Here is an 18,141-nt window from a genome sequence, read left to right on the forward strand (position 1 = left end):
TGTGGGACCAAATCTCTTAGGTCTACAAGGATTTTTATTCCACAATGATCTTAGAAGAATATTTTCTTCTCTTCTAATGGCGTGAAGCCTTTATTTGAGGCAAGGAAGAACATTTAAAAAAAAAAAAGAAACAAAAGAGAGAGATAATAACACATATCAGTAAAAATGCCAACTGAATTTGATGTGGAGCGAGGTTTTAAAGAATTATGTTTAGTGCCTTTTTTATTGCTTAGTCGAGAAATTTGTTTGGGCAACATGTCAGACCAAGTAGGGAAGGAAGCTGTTTATTGATAAGGGAGAAACACCACCAGGAAGACAGTCAGTCTTCCTTCTTAGGCTATCTATGTGTTATTTTTTTCCTGTACCTTTATTATTTGTTCCAAAGGTCACAAGAAACCTGTTGCCTCATAAAAGTCCTGCACTCAATTCTTCACACCTCTAGGCTCACTTAGTTCTTCTGTGAGATACATCTTTCCACACTGGAAGGTGGAGGAGTATTTGGCTATTCGAGAACTCATTTGTCTAATTGCCAATCTACCAAAGAGAACTTTGTTCTTCTAAATTTCTAATTGCTTGTTAATTGACACAGTTACAGCAGAAATAAGAAGCACTTACACGTGGGGGATGCATAGGCTGTGATCTTGGTTGATATTTTAGTGGGGTGAGAGGAAGGCATATCACCTTCCAGAGATAAGTCTGTGTGTCCTTTGTACCACAAAAAAGCTTAGTCACAAGCCATGAAACACGGTAGTGTCTGTGTGGGGACTCAGGGTTGGACCAGAGTCTGCCTGGGTCTCCAGCCTTAGAGCTACCAATCTCTCTAGACACCTATAGCCCCATGTCTGAATCTGTGGGTGTCCAGGACTACATGTCTACTGTGAATCAGGAAGAACAATCAACAGCATCTTCTTCTAGAATAATCTAACACTACTTTCAAAATTGATAAAGGCATTGAGTTGATTTGCAACTGCAGAAGTCTAAAATTATTCTACAGCATTCTAGGATGCTAAATCTTAACTGTTTTAGGGGAAATTTTTTAATACAACTTATTCTTTTAATTCCAAGTTGCTAGAAGACATTTTATTTGAATCTACAAAAATATTTCTGTGAAAAAGAGACATCGCTGATATAATGTGAAGTTAAAAAGATTTCAAAATAGTTTATGTGAAGGCCACTAAGAAATAATAGCTTAAAAATGCTGACAAGTCACCTCTCCTACAGTGAAACCACAGGCTGCCAGGGACAGGATAAATACTGCCTGTATGTTTTCTTTATGCCATAGGAACTTAAAAAAAAAATCAAGTTATTTGTGTCAAAACACTATGAAGAGCTATAGTCTAAGCTTGGATATTTAGTCATTTTGCTTCTGTCTATCTTGTAGAGTTTTCTTCACAAGTCATTGATGCAGCAGGAATTCACTGTGTTCTAGTCAAAACAAGATCCAAACATCAAGTATATTAAAATTACTCCCCAGTATCTTTTGCAGTGATATTGCATTTTGATATTCCTCACACCACCTCTTTTCTAAGACATGTCTTTCCCCTACAGCACTCCCAAATCTAATGAAGATTTGGTGATAGAGTAGACTGAATATCTATTGTCTAACTCCCTAACTAAAACTTCACTTTACATGTACGCGTCTATTCAGTAAGGACCTCGAGTAGGGTATGATTAACTCTGGCTAAGTGTCCCAGAGGATGTGCCTTTTTTGCTCAGTGAGCTACAGAATTGGGTTAGAAGTGGCACCTGCCACCAGTGGATCCCTGGTGTCTTCTCCTGGGAATAACTGAGACCATCCGACACTTATGGTAAACTACTACCTCAGAGTTTAACATAAAGCATTGCAAATTGGACAATGTTCATGTCTTGGCAAAATAATCATTTTTTTTTAGTAATCAAAAAAAAGCTTATCACCTCCAAAATATGGATAATGATGTCACACATCTGCTTCAGAAAGGAGAGGAATACTGAAAATGATCTAAACATTTATTTTGTTAACTCTAGTAGCAGCCTTATGAAGTAAAAGAAAGGTTGATATGGGGTTATTACTTAAACTAAATTTTGTGACTTACTTGAGAGGGAGAGTTAATTAATATTGAGCTTCTTGAAGTGGTTAATTGACCAGTGTTTTAAAATACAACTCATAAAAATAAAATTCTCTAAGTGCAGTATTTGCATTGGTTTGAAAATACCGAGTTATAAATCTGTGTCATTCCATGGTCATGGTTACTATAGGTTTCCATTGATTTATAAGGTAAGGTAATTATTCATTGATTGATTTAATTTTCCCCATGTATTAAGTAATTTTTCACACATTATCTTTTAACATTACTTTTATTATTTTTTATGTGAAGATCCCTGTGTCAAGAAATTACAAATTTTCAGTAAAATAACAATAGTAATCAGGATATACTCAAATGGAAATTTGAGTTCCCTGAACTCTGTAGAGAGACAAGAAAGTCAAGAGGTCTATAATGGAAGTCAGATAGTGAAATGCCTCCTGACACCCCTAAAAGCACCCAGTGCATTTTATCAAATAACTCATGACTGTGCGATGAAAGTACACTAATGTTTTTATAATTAAAGGATAAAACAAGGTTAATGCAGATAAGGTCTCTTCAAGTTGATTCTGAAATACTACTACACCATTCTGAATTTGTTGTCTAAATCCAACAAAACCTGGTTGGTTTTGCCCCAGTGAGAGGAGTCAAGAATTGAAACAGCATCCACTCTGAGGTGTCTCTGTAGAGGAATTCCAACTCCTTACCCTCTGTGATGGTTTGTATATGCTTGGCTCAGGGGGTGGCACTATTAGAAGGTGTGGCCTTGTTGGAGTAGGTGTGGCCCTGTTGGAGTAGGTGTGTCTCTGTGGGTGTGGGCTTTAAGACTCTCATCCTAGCTGCCTAGAAGCCAGTATTCTGCTAGCAGCCTCCAGATGAAGATGTAGAACTCTCAGCTCCTCCTGTACCATGTCTGTCCAGACTCTGCCATGCCCCTGCCTTGATGATTATGGAAGAAACCTCTGAACCTATAAGCCAGCCCCAATTAAATGTCCTTTATAAGACTTGCATTGGTTATGGTGTTTGTTCACAGCAGTAAAACCCTAAGACACTCTGATTTCTCATTACAAGTCCTTAGTTTCTGTATTTTAGAACAAGGCTGTATGGAGCAGGAAAAAGTTCAGCAGAGCAGCAGACTGAAGTTCTGACCCACCTGGAGCCCTTCTCCACACACTAAGCTTGAAACTCCAGCCAAGAACCTAATTCCCTTGCTAAGACACTGTCATCAGTTTTGAGCCATGCAGGAAGAATAAGAAATGGCTTTTAAACTCATGGAATGTAGCCCACAGGTTATCACAACCATATGGGTGGGCCTAGATGCGACACAACTCTGAGGACTATGTGTCCTGAGGATGTTATGGTCTTATGGAATTCTGCTCTGCTTGCTGCCCGCATGTTCCTCTTAATCTAAGAGTTATATGAAAACTTTATGGGAGTGCCAAGCCTTCCACTGGACAGCATCCCTGACATTTACAACACTAATGCTTGATTTCTTTCAGGCATTGCTGGTGGAGCAGATTAATGATTCTATCACCGCCCTAGAGAACACCTTAAAGATGTGGATTGTCAACAATGACCACCACCCTTAGAAAACATTTGGAAAAATGACGTTGCTAATGAAGCTATGCTGAGATAGTTTTACTACTGGCTCTGATGTAAAAAATGTTAGGGAACAATGTGAAGTTCAGAAAGGCACACTCTTATTAGTTAAGCTAAGGACCCTTTATGGTCAGGAAACAAGAACAATGGCAGCACTGGGTGATGAGTCTCACTAAGGCTGGACTGCTGATGATTGGTTTCTTATACCCATTTTTCCCTCAGCTTCCTGATGTGATTTATTAAGAATTGCTTGTGAGGAGATATGAATTTTGAGAATTTAAGGTAGATATGACTGTTTTTATATAAAAGTTTAGATTTGTGATTCTTTAAGATTCTTACAAGATTACTTTTAAAGATAAATAATAAAATAATTACTTCCTTCTTTATAACTGAAAATTGCTGCCCGGCTGTTGGCTGAATAAACTACCCTGCTTGCTTACATTTTGTTAATCTATAGCAAGTTGGTTAAGAATGTTAGTGGGTTTTTGAGAATTTTATTTTTTTACCTGTTCTATGTAATGTTAAATCTTGTAAAGGTACTGAAAACACACTGTTTTTTCATAATCACTCACTAGAAGAAAATTAAAATTTAATCTCATTGTAATTGTATATTGCTTGAAAGATTTTTCTGAGATATATAAGCTATGGAAGAAAAATAAAGTGAGGTATGGTATGGTAAGGTGTGGTGTGGTGTGACTAGAACATTTTCCCTCCCATCCATTAACTATGTATGTACATAAAAAGTTTGTGTGAATGGGGGTTGAAACATTGTTCCTTCCATCCACCAGTTAGTTGTGTGTATTTATGTATATATGTGTGGAATATTTAGAGTCTGCTTAAAGGAGCTTTGATCTAACCAATCTATGTGTGAATATGTGTATGTCTGTCTGTAGGTCTGTTTTCATGTATGTATATGTGTATGTATGTATTCATGCATGTATATTTGTGTGTATGAAGCTATTGGACTCTGCCTTTTATACATTCAGTGTGTGTGTGTGTGTGTGTGTCTGTGTGTGTGTGTGTGTGAATTTTCTCTCTTTCCTTCTCTTTCTTGCCTGCCCCAAGGAGTTAAAGAAATGCATAATTTTGCAGTGTTCCAAAGAAGTGCCAGTCCCTGTAAAGTAAGCTTTGTACCCTCAGAAAAAAAAGTCTGCTAAGCAGCTTCTCTAATCACTGGATGCCTTTGGCAGCAGCCCCTGTAGGTATCTGGATCCACCCAGGATGGCAGCTCTAAGCACTAACCTCCAATGGGTGCCTGCCTAGGTTTACCCACAACATGGATGCCAAAGCCAGAGTCGTTGGCAATGTTGGGCTCAGGCAATAGAGGAAAGGAATCCTACCTTCTGCCCTGTAGCCAAGGAACTAAATTACTGACAAGGCATTTTGCTAAATGATGGAGTAGAGGCAGGGGTACAGAGGCACAGAGAGATGTCTGGGCACTAGCAGGAAGAAAGCCATTTGGATAGTTCTAGAAGGAAGTACAGCTACCTTACCTAGTCCTCAAACCAGAGTGAAATCGTACTGGAAAGAAAATTCTTGGGCATGATGGAGTAAAAACATTGTGGTATCCAGAGAAGAATGGTAGTCATGGTTCTCAGTGGTACCTAGAGAAGAATGAATGATGTGCAGCCTACCTATGACCTCTGTATCTGTTGAAGCTATCTGACAAAGAAGTGGAGTCAGATGGGTAGGACAGGGGAGGAGAAAGGTTGGGGAATACAAAACACACTGATCCAACACTAATGTATTATTGAACCTGGCTCAGAAATACTGGCATAGAGATGCTGGGGGTGGCACACAAATAACCATAGACTCACAGGGATACAGGGAGGGACACACAGCACAGACCCAACATTTAAGAGTTCATTTGTGGTCCTATGGAATGGATTGGAGTGAGAACAGATAGGAAGGCAGAGTCACTGCAAAGCTATCAAAAGTAGGGTTAGAGGACAATGGTTCAGATGAGATGCGAGCTAATGTGGAGGAGGAAGAGCACAGCTCCCGAGGAAGAGAGCATAGACACTGAGCACAAGACACTGAACCCGGGCCCACCCCTCACTCAGAGATTAGCCCTCACCAAGGCTTCCTGAGACACCAGGAAAGCAAAGAAACCTTTCATTGACGATAATTAGGAGCTAATCTTAATAAACATGTTTCAGAGAATACTCACACACAGAACAAGACATTTCGTGTTCTCTTGGATTCCAATTGGAAAATCAGACTTATGAATTAGCACAAATTGTGACGATTGTCTAAGAACACATTAAGACATGCACCTGAGCCATCCCAGCCAAAGCATGATGCGCTCATTCATGCTTTGGAACTTCCTTGGTTGTTCTTGCTGGCCTTTCCCAATGATGTGTGCAAGCTGTTCATTTCTATCTTTTTAAATAAAGGGAAGGACATATGTGGCAAGAAGGGGCATAGAATATTTTTAGCATCCATGTTGACATTCCCAGAGTCCTTGAAAGTTTCAGGATGACATAGAAGCCACTTAGTTATGTGGCATGGTGCTAATGGCTTTCTACTGTTTCTGCTTAATATGTCCATATATTGTAGCTTTTTTTTTCACATTTAATTTTGATGATAAATTTGAAAGAAAAACCCAATACTCTGATATAAAAGTGAAATTTCAATATTATGCTTCAAAATCGATTTTAATTAAGATTTCTGACTGATGATGATACTTTTGATACTAAACACATCTAATAGTTCACTGGGATCACTCAAATTTCTTTTTATTGATGAAATGTATTTGTGAGCATAGTAACTTCTCTCATGTGTTTTGTGAGCACACGTGTTCATGTGTGTACAGACTCATGTGCATGTAGGAGCCAGACACAGATGTAAGGAGTCTTCCTTAATCACTCTTCACATTACTCTTTGAGACCCGTTCTCCCATTCACCCTATAGCCTACCATTTGGGCCAGACTGCCTTCCCACTGAGCCTGAGCCCCCACCTGTCTTTGCATCCTCACACTTCCCAATCACATATTGCCGTGGATGCTTTGAATGTGGGTTCTGGGAACTGAACTCGAGTCCTCATGCTTGCATGGTGAGCAATTTATAGATGGAGTTATCTCTCTAAGCCAACATATTTGTTATTTCTATATTATTGTTGGGTAGACTATAGTAACAGGTTTTAAAACTAAAGAGACAGGGAGGAAGAGAAACAGACATAGACAGAATGCACAGACATGATTGCTCTCATTATCTACCTGAGGATTCAGGTATATCATCTTTGTTTTACTCATTGGTTACTGAGACTATATTGCTTCAAATACATATAAAGTATATTGCCTATTTCTGATTTATATTGAAGAAGAACATTAGATGCTGAAGAGATAAAAAATATAAATACTTGTTCATTAAGAACTTGTGGTTGGTACTGGTTGAAAACCAACATGTAACAGTTATCATTTGGGAGAACATCATGTTAGTAGAACATCGAGTGCTCACTTGACACACACTGAACACATATTAACTTCACTGGGTAAAACATCATTTATTTCATTGCCTAGGCCCAGCCATGGCTTCCAGGGCTCAGCCCCACAAGAGGTGTCACAGATCCATCAGCGAGTGCCTAAGGAGACAGAGGGCATTCTTGTGTTGGTGGCTACCGGCAAAGGAGGTCACATGCCGAGTTGCATGGCTCCTTCCTTGAGGGTCCGTGGCAACAGGAGAGGAGCACAGGAAAGCCCATGTATAGGCAGCCACTCTCTGAGTGTATGGCTGCTTCTAAATGAGCCACCTGTGCTTCCCTGGGGACAAGGTACTGATGAGAAGCCACACAGGTGAGCCTGGGCGTGGCTCTTCCTTCCGTTTCCCAAATGCACATACAGACAATGCTCATGCTAACACTTTTACACAGGAATTCCCAGGAGAAGGACAGCTGTGACCTCAGCGAACAACATTCCACATTTCATAGCAGAAATACCAGTGTTCAGAATATAATACAGGACAATCTGATGGTTTACACACAGGTGATTTAGTAATTTAAAATGTAACTTCCCCCTTCAGGGGTCTGCTTTTCTTTTCTTTTTCTTTTTTTCAAATTTGTTTTTCTAGGACTAATATGTCAAAGTAGTATTCTTGTTTTCCACTCTGAAATTCCACAATTTATTAAAATGCCTAGATGGCTCTAAGCATCTGCTTGGCTGGCAGGAGAGTCTGTGTAACCGCGAAGTCTTCCCGGACAAAGATGAGCGAAAATTTATAAGATAAAAATAGTTTTATATAACTCTCTAATAAATATTCATTTCACAAAGTGAGACAGGAAGTAAAACTAGATTGAACATAGAATTGCAAGCCTGGAATGTCAGCACAAATGGAGCCAACCTGCAGGGGAAGGTAATGACAAAAGGCGACCCCATCAACGCAGCCCCGATGCCAAAATGCAGCACGCACAAATTCTGATGTGCCTTTAAGATTTAAAAGTCCCTTCAAACATATACTTTCAACAATGTTTCTAAGAGTCTTCAGCATTTTTTTGTGAAATTGAATTACATAATTATTTTTAAAGTTAGGAATAGCCTCAACATGAAATCATTTAAATGCAAATGCTGGAGAGACAATTAGGGAAACATTCAATTTTATATATATGAAGTATAGTTTTTTTAGCATTCAACTTTAATTCCCATTGTCTAAAACTCAGTACTGCATACCTTCATATTGATTTAATTTTCATGATAATATCCAAATTGGCACCTCTAAAAATACTTTTTATACACTCTGGGCAATATATTCTTTTCATCTACTATTGGCTTAGGAGCTTGTGGAGGTGGCTGGTCCTGACCCTGGCAACTTATTTAGGAACATGGTCCTTTATGTGACCCTCTCTTAGCAAGGACTTGCCTGGCCATGACAGAAGACATGGTCCGTGTCATGTGAGGCAGATTACAGTTACCTCCAACATAATCCGAGCAGAGGACTCTAAGGCAGATTGTTAGGACTAGGGTTGGTTCAATCAAGGAAAATGTTCAAAGCCTGGCAATCTCCAGGTTTCATGAGATAGTGTGAGACTGGGGGACTTCTAAAGAAATAAACTTCGTATTCACTTAGGAATTTTAACCTAATCCTGGGAAAGGGGAGGGCAGGTAGCTATGGCAGGGGAGGTGCAACCCCATTTGCCTCCCTGTACTAGCCTGGAGAAATAGCCTGCTACTTGGCCTTCCATGCAGCTCTTAAATGTCTCGGTGCTTGGGTAAGACGCACTTCGGGAGGTTAGACTGCAGCTCTCTTTACTTGCTTCAGTGAACTGGCGTTCTTTTTCGTCATTCAACATCATGCTAAAGACTTCTTTGGTTGAGAGTCATAAGATGACTGTGAGGTTTCCATTGCCCCAGGAACCTGTTCAACTTTGGACTGAGCAATGTAACCAGCACTCCTCATGTTAAATTTTCCCACCCTCTGGGTCTGGAGAGATGGCTCAGTGGTTAAGAGCACTGGATGCTCTTGCAGAGGTCCTGAATTCAATTCCCAGCAACCACAGGGTGGCTGTAATGGGATCTGATGCCCTCTTCTGGTATGTCAGAAGACAGGGACAGTGTACTCAAATACATAAAATAAATAAATAAATAAATCTTTAAAAAAAATGTTTCCCCACCCTAGCTGGCCCATGCCTGCTCCCCATATGCCTCTGAGAGCAGTTACTGGTACAGCTATTAGCAAAGGTTAGGATGTTTTTGATACACCCCTTTAAGGCATGTTTTCCTTGTCAGTCTATAAAAGGACTGTAAGCCATACACTCACAATCCAAGCACAGTGACTTCCTTCTTTCTCACTCTCTTCGTGGTCCCTGCCTGAATCCTGTCCCTCTCTCTTCTGCAGAACCTAGGCTGTAGGCCTAGTCGGTGATAACTTGGGGGGCAAGGTTTATATAACATCCTGTACATGAGGTGTACATGAGCATCTCCTCATGGGGGCAGTATTTAGCATTTGGATATTTAGCAGCACCAAACCAACCCTTACATTTCACTCTTCAAGGAATGGCTGATGGCTTAGTCCCTGGGAGTTCTTTTGGAGGAACCCTCTCATAGAAGCAGGGGGAGAGAGGATGTGATAGGGTGTTTCTGGGAGGGAGGGAAACTGAGAAATGGGATGACATTTGAAATGTAAATAAAGAAAGTATCCAAGAAAAAAGAAGAATGGCTGAATGCCAGCGAGCTGTCAGTCTGACTGTAACTCCTGAGTGCCAGGCTGCCCTCTCTCTGCTGCTTATGTCATGGATGGACAGCCACCTGTGCAGGAGCTGAAGCTCCATAGTGCACTAATGGGCTCGGTGCAGATCCTCAACATGAAGTAGAGATAAAGTTCACCACGCAAACTACCACCAGTGGAACAAAGTCATTGCATCGGATCTATTCATCAAAATCACCTCTCCTGTCCTGTGAGGTCAGCCATTGCAGGTTTTCCTGCAGGTTCTTGGAGTACGCAATCTCATGCTTCCCGAGTGCGTCCTCCTTGGCCACACCCCCATCCCATCCTCCCCTCCTTCCTATTGGCCTTCCTATAAACTGGAGCCAAGAACACAGTCTCCTCCTTTAACTTCCAGTGATGTGGTCATCTGAGAAATCCCCAGAAGCTGTTTGTCTGTCGCAGTCTGTCTTATAGGAACAGAGAGGGGTTTATTATTGTCCAAATCAGTTTGTGCTGATTATACTCTGTTTGAAGCTTGTTACACTGCCCCTGGCTATGGTTCAAGCACTAAGTATACTCTGAAATTTCTTATGAATCCTGCCACAAATGAAAAAACATCAGTGTTGTCCTTGCTTTTTATTCTTTTATTTCATTGTGTCTGTTATTCCAGGTAGGATATAACCTGAAAACATGGGCAGGATTGCTTTAATTTTAATCTATACAATCCTGACCCTTAATGTATAAAGCATGCCATAAGTTCACATCACCATACTTAATTGATATCCATTTTAATCTAGATAATGAGCTGATAGCTGCCACAGACTAAACTAAAATAACAACCATCTAGTGAATTCCATCTTTAGTGAAATATAAACTACATTGCTTGTCCACATAAAGCAACTAGCAAATGGGCTTTCAAAACCAAGAAGATAAACTTGTGCCCTGAGAGTTTTAATGCTTCTTAATTTCCACAAGAAGTTGGAAGGATTTAAAAATAGTATTCAATCAGAAATATGCAGCAATGGAAATTTCAAAATGAGTTTAATAATAATAATTCATGTGGCTAGAAAAGAAGCTGGCAAGTTTCCCATTTCTCTACAAATTGAGTTTCCAAAGAGGGAATCCCATCGGCCCCATGCTGTGCTGATGGAAGGATGCTCACAGCATATGCACATATTAAGACAGGCAAAAACATGGCTTATTTTACATCACATACATTTTAGCACCGACATCTTCATTAGAAATACAAAGTGGTTTTATTTTGGCCACGGTAAATTGAGTTAGAGGATGTAACAGGAGCTGAACGTGAAATCTCAGGTTTGTGAAGCTAATCCTGGGTGGCAGAATAGATTTACAACAGAAACAGAGAATCCCCTCCTGCTCTTTTGTTTCTGGGCTTTGAGTTGAGATTTACTTTCTCCCTGTGGGCCAGGCTATCCTGGAGCCAGTCCTCCTCTGTCTCACTCTCTCTATCCCTGAGATTATAAGCATGGGCAACCACCCAAACTGTTTGCATTTCTTGATAAAAGATTTTCTTGTTTTTATTTTCTACAAAAGATATTGCATACCTTCATGTCTAGATGTGTCTTTTACTTAAAAGTATCAGTGAATCCATGAGCATCCATTCAAGTTAGCAATTAACCCATTTCCAACCACTTTCTTCAATTTCTTTATTATCTAAGAGGACAAATCAGTAATCTCTGACCCTTCACAGGCTTGCCTGATCCACACTGGCCTTACTTCAAAGAGAGGCACATTGTCATTAGTGGAAGATTCTAGAAAGAATCCCAGCGCATAGATGATCACCACAGATATTTTACTATCTTACCCTTTTAGCTCATATTTCACTGGCCAAGATGTGCTGGGTTCCAGTGAGTTAATCAAAGCAGAAGGAATTCCATGGAGTCCAGCCTCTAAGCCTGGCATATTCCCAAGATACCAAGCTTTGTGACTATGGAGCTCTTAGTAAGGAGCCAGGTGGCCTACTCAGGGTCAGAAGAAGGCCACCCCTATTTCATTCAAAGGCTTCAATCAACCACAGGGGCTTATTAATGGCCTCACAGCAGACAGCCTGATCAGCTTTCCTTTATACTCATCCTGCCCTCTCTTGCTCAGTAATTTCTGAGTCTCAAATGTCAGGCTGGTGTTGGAGGAGTATAAGCTTAGATTGGGCATCGGTCCATAGCTTTCCATATTTTTTCCCAGTAATGGATTTCTCTAATTGTCTTCATCTACTGTAAAAAGGCATCCCCCTTGATGAGGCGTGAGAGCTAGACTTATTTAAAAATCTTTCTCCTCTCTGTTTTTCACATGAAAAAAACAAAAAACAAAAAACCACTGACCAGGTCTAACTGCTCTTTCTTTTACACTCTACATTTAAAGGCTTTGTGACACAGCCTCACAAGAGACAGGAGGGCAACATTCTTGACATCATAGCAAATATTAAATCTTTTTCAGCTCTGAAATACCCTTTGATGTTTTCGTTTCTATTTCTTTGAATTTCAAAACTTAAAGGTCCAAGGTTAATTGTTCATTTTTAGAAGGCAAATAGGTGCAGGCATGTGGCAGGCCAAGCAGTTGGCCACACCCAAGCTGAGTCAGGATGCTGGTCTCTGGATACCCACGTACACATCCTCCTTCCATACCTGTTCCCTGAGACACAGTCTGAGAAGGCAAGTTTCATTCTTGGCACTCACTGTTGGTCGCCATTTGTTCTCCAACTCCGGATTCTTGGCCAGCTTCAAGCTCCATGTTTCTCAGTCTTTTGTTGCCTGTTTTATGTTCCCTCAGCCCAGAATCCTCACATTGGATTCTATCCAAAGGGGTTGTTTGCAGGTTGATGCCTTCAAAAATGTTTATTTAATCATAAAAAAATTGGCAATGTTGTTAACAATTTAAATAGCCATCACAGTCCTTGTGCCAATCAATGTATATAAAGTGGGAAAAAAAAGTTTTTGAGTTTGAATCCATTACATGATTTTCACTTTTGGTTGTGAGACAAGCCTTTAATAACTGAGCCATCTCTACAGCACATGACTTTTAATTTTAAAGGCATCATGAAAAATGACTTAATGTAGGTAAGAAGAGTCAGTCTCTGCCAACCCATGATCAGCGCTACTGCCTTCCTGACAAGAGGTCCAGGTATTTGAGAATTTTACTGATCACAGATGACCCTGCACAAGTGTAGTGTATTGATGACAGATAAAGACAGTAATTATTGCTTTTTATTACCACTAAGAAGGTGGTGGTAGAGGATTCTATCATCACAGCTCCATAAAACTTGGTGCTTTATAGTGTTTGGTGACATCATCTGTCTGTCTGTCGGCCTTCATTTTATTTCTCCCTTAAGTCACGAGCTTTGACAATAGTCATTGTAATTAACAATTACAATTACAGTTAAGTGCCCTTCTCTGGGTCCTCGTATCTTCTTCCAAGTCCTGGTGGCCAGTAACACCACAGCAGTTCTGATAGCACGAGCAATTCAAGTTGTGAAAAATAAAGAACAAATTGTTTATATAAGGGGAAAAAAATCTCATAAACCAAAGAAAATCTAGCTGAGGAATAATATAAAAGGCTGAAGAGACTGGTCCTGAGCTAACACCTCTTTAATGGAGGTGATTATTGTAGATCACCAGGGAATCCCAAGTACTGACCTTGGCAACTTTACATTAGCCCAGAGTCAAGCAACTAACAACCTCCCTGGGATTTTTTTTTTTTTTCTATCATAGTAAAGTTTCCTAGTTTACCTTTGTCATGATGTAGGTATTAGGAAGTTAGCAGAGGAGAAAAAAAAATATCCAATTACAAGGCAGAAGATGGGTTGTATGGTCCACCTCTCCCTCCAGTTTGCCCTTTGATGCTGAGCTAATGAGATAGGCATCATCTCTGTCCCTTCTTCCCTTAAATGCAGTAAAAACACTCTCCTTTCTTCTCCCTTTAAGAGGTGAAAAGACTTATGTCCCGACTGCATTGTAACCTCACTTTGAGGCAGTGGAAGTGGCATGGACTTTAAGTTCAAGATGAAACACATCCATATTCACAAACCAGCATCTTCATAGGAATGCTATCAGATTTGGCCATAATTATTTTTTAATGGCATCTTATGATTTTTAAACTTTTATTCTGCTATGTGCCTAAAAATGTACTGTGGGGATGAGACGTTATCATGCAAGCCACAGACTGCAGGATCAGATGGGGATGTAGCTCATAGACAGAACTGAATTCTCCAGGGTAGAGTTGCCTCTCTTTACAAAATGTCCATCCTGTTTCACAATAAATTTTAGAGTTCCTTCTAGATCCTTTCAGCAGCCTGTGTCTCTATTGTATTTGAATTGCTATTGTGACATTTCCCCTGGAAGTCATTTGTGTCAAGAAATGGATTACACAGCACACAGTTTTATGGGTTGGCATCTCTCACAGAAGCTGTGTAAAAACGTGGTGCTCTGAGTTATAAGAGACAGACAGATGTGATTTCATAGAGATAGGGAAGGTTACAAACACACAGTCACAGGACCTCTGTGTCACATTGTCAGAGCCTTGACATCCAAACTGTCCCTCCTCATGATGTTATTTTTACATGGAACAACCTATTCTGAGTATGTGATGCCTCTTTCAAATTACAGAATATTTTATATTAAAAAAATCATTTTGAAGCCTATTAACGTTAAGGTTATCCTTCTCCAAAACTTAATGTCATTGCCTTGTCCTTTAAAGAAAATTCATCGGGCAATTATCTCAATAGTGACCCCCAAATTAAATGTGGTCAAACTAGTGATAGCTACTCAAAGATCTATAACTAATTATGGGAATTGAACTGGGTACTGGGGAATGTCAAGATGAATTATAGATAAAAATAAAAACCATGTTGCCATTTACAAGTGCTAGAAGTTAATCTGTTCACTGCACTTCTACAAAGCTTATTTGTATTATTGTGAACCACCTCACCAGGTTCCATTCTCTACTCTTCCATCCCATCACCCCTGTTATTGGCTACCATCACCACCTCCATTACTCTCCTGGGCTCAGCTCACTCCCAGGAGTCTTTCATCTAACCCACTGGTGCTCCAAGTGGGTGGCCTACAGCTTTTTACTTGACTAATTCTTAAGTGGCCCAAGATAAAGGTGTCTCTGTCATTAAGCAGACTGGAAGTCCTAACCCAAGAAGACCAAAGGCTCTGGATTTTACCCTTATCTCAGGAGCAAAGTAAATCTGCCATGTTGTAAGACTCACAGGAGGCCCTTGATGCTGTGAGGTTAGCTCTGTCATTAATTCAATAACAAATTGAAACTGGTTATTGTTATTACACCCCAAGTCTTCCTAAGGAACCTTTGGCAGATGAAGTGGTTCCCTTTTCTTGAGACCAAGTCTCTGACTTAACAGTCTGTGTTCTGAGCAGCTAGTATCAATGTCAGTATGGTGTCACAGCCTTCCCCATCCCACTCCAGGGTGTGACAATTATCCCTGGACTCAGCTCTGGCTCCCAGTGCTTGAACCACCTGCTTCTTCACAGGACTCTTCTGTATCGTCCACATGATGATTTGAAAGGGATCCCTATTGGACAACTAAGGCCTAGTATCTCCCTCAAATAAATTATCACAGATCATGTGCACTGTCACATGACTTGTTCAGAGATGATTTACTTGAAAATCAATAAGGAGACACACAATGAACTATTAACAGATGATCATTCGGATGATAATACATACACACACATTGTCTAGAAAGCATAAATGCTGTTATCATATAGGTAGTAAATGCACAGGTGAACAGCAGCTCAACAGAGAGGTTGCTGAAGATACCTGTTAAGATGTGGACCAGATGTTTTGTTCCAGACATTATACAGCAAGGGTCCATCATAGAATAATAACCGGTTTCTATGGCAGCAAGATTCCAGCACAGAGCAGAGGGGACATAAGCAAGCACAGAAGAAAGAGCTAGGGGCTACAGAGATGACTCAGCGGGTATGAGTGCTTGCTGTGTAAGTGTGAGCAAAGACCTATGTTCAAGTCTCCACCATCCATGAGACCTGGGTGTGTCTGTTCTCATCTGTAATATGAGCCATACCTAGGCAGAGACAGAGAGACTGCTGTGTGGGCATGCTTCAAGTTCAGTCAGAAAGCTAGTCTTAGGGGAACAAGACAGTGATAGAACAGAACATGTAATGTCCTCCTTTTCTCCATTCTGTAAGCACACATGCACACACACACACACACACACACACACACACACACACATACAAACACTGTACTCACATACACATGCAAAAATTTAAAAAATACAAAACATACAACAACAACAACAATGACAATGACAAAACAAAGTACTACTTGTCTTCAAAGACCAACATAAGAACATTAAGCCCTGTTGTTGGTATGAGTGTGTGTCAGGGTGTGGCATGGGCTTCTATTTCCTCTTCATTTGAGTCATTCTTCAAAGTCCCTTGCTGATAAAAACAACATTGCACAGGTCAGTTCTTTTCTTTTGGTTATTATTTCTATTTCAGTCTTACTGGTTGTACAAAAGCTTCCTCTCTGTGTTGTTCTAGCTGCTCTTACATAGTTCTCATGTGACAATGATGTCACATGAGATCAGATACCCCTCTATTCTGCTGGAGTCATGCTTTCTTCTGTGAAAAGAGAGGCAATGACAAGATAAAATTGCTATGGGCCAAAGTTAGAAATCAGTTTTTTAGTAAGCAGTAGGATGAGTCCTGTATAAAACTCAACCTTGATGACATGTCAATTCATTGCTCTTGTCTTATATCTTTCTTATTTTTATTTATCTATCTATCTATTTATTTATTTATTTATTTATTTATTTATTTATTTATTTATTTATTTATTTACACATAGGGACTACATATATGCCACCAGGCATATATAGATGTCAGTGGACAACTTGCAAAGTCTTCTATCATTTGGGTCTAAGGGATGGAACTCAGGACTCCAGCAGGGTTAGTAGTAGTCATCTCTGCTTACTTCCATCATGCAAGGGCTTGCTTTGGATCTTTGTGAGCATTTCTGATAGTGCTGAGAGGCCAGCAGGACCTGCAGGGGGCTTGCCTACTTGGGCTTGTTACCCACAGCTCAATCCAATAGGCACTTGAGTTCGGATATAGAAGACCAGAGAGGAAGTGTTGGAAGAGTGATAGCCACAGGCCTGTCAGTGCTTTCAGAGATTTGTACAGATCAAATTACTGTATCGATAACAACATGGAAGATTACTTTTTTTTTTAATAATAAAAATATTTATTTGTGTGTTTAAATCCAAGAAGGAAATTACTTTACAACCCATGGACTTTGGGCACACAATACTTTCAAATTTGTTTAAATCTATTAAACTATTTTTATTTAAATTACAAAATTATTTAAAATAAAAGCATAATTTCTACTATGCATGTGCCCATTCATACTGTCAATTTATGGAATTGTGTGAGGAGGAATTGTGACAGACAAGTATCCTAAAGGAGAGAATGTGGGTATGGATGCTTCAGGGATGCTGAGGGCCACCTTCTGTATGGCCACCCTCTGCACACATAACCCATTCTAATTCCTGAAATGTGAGTAGACCCTTAAACCTACCTCCTGTCCAGTGTGGGAGAGAAGCTGCAGGTGTTTGAAGGTGCCACATGGGCTAACAATGAGTTGGTGGAACAGGGTTATCCTGTGAGAGACTGCAGCAATCAGGAGACACCCTTCAGAGAGGGTTAGCCTCTGAGAGGGGTAAGCTTTGGGGCAGCAGGAATACTACCATGAACTTCAAGGAGAAATGCTATGGTAGGCAATGTATGCACCATGAAGGATCCAAGAGCCAGTGGTCTGTCTGTAGCGTGGACAACATTGAGCTTCAAAAGGGTTTCATCTTTCATCATAGCCTGTGAGACCCTGAGGACAAACCAAGCTATGACTCCTGGGCACCCTGAGTGAATGAGTGTGGGCTATTTATGGATTTTTTTCCACACCAGACACCCCAAAAAACTACCTATTATTTAAAAATATCTCCATAGAATTGCCTAGCAGCCAGCTATGGGAAAACAGATCATGCTTAGAACAGTTTCCAACAGTTTTCCCAGCTGCTCTAATGGCTTCTTGGGAGCAAAAGCTCTTTTGAATAAAGCCTACATAGACACAATAGCGTCTCATGACAGCACTGTAAGACATATGTTATGTTGATCTCAATTTTCACCTCCATTGAAATGAAATAAAAGTCTGTAACTGTTTCAGTGGACCCCTGTGTAGGTTGATTTTCCTGTTTTTCTGACTCTGTTCTGTTCTATGCATTGCTCATTGTATAACTGTAAACACATTTTAGAACTATTCACTGCATGGTAAGCTGGCCTGACAT

The 18,141-nt window shown here is 40.1% G+C and overlaps 1 protein-coding gene and 1 non-coding gene across 7 annotated transcripts in view; both read right to left on the reverse strand.

Moving 5' to 3' along the window:
- The window catches only part of Csmd1 (CUB and Sushi multiple domains 1), a 1,642,848-nt gene that overhangs the window by 268,879 nt on the left and 1,355,828 nt on the right, over positions 1-18,141 (reverse strand). The gene's annotated exons all lie outside the window — the stretch shown is intronic.
- On the reverse strand, positions 7,341-7,422 carry Mir3106 (microRNA 3106). Its single transcript, NR_037214.1, has one exon. It is a non-coding gene; the product is annotated as a microRNA 3106 (primary transcript).

This window comes from Mus musculus, chromosome 8 (assembly GCF_000001635.26).
Source record: "Mus musculus strain C57BL/6J chromosome 8, GRCm38.p6 C57BL/6J".
In the NCBI taxonomy this organism is placed as follows: domain Eukaryota; kingdom Metazoa; phylum Chordata; class Mammalia; order Rodentia; family Muridae; genus Mus; species Mus musculus.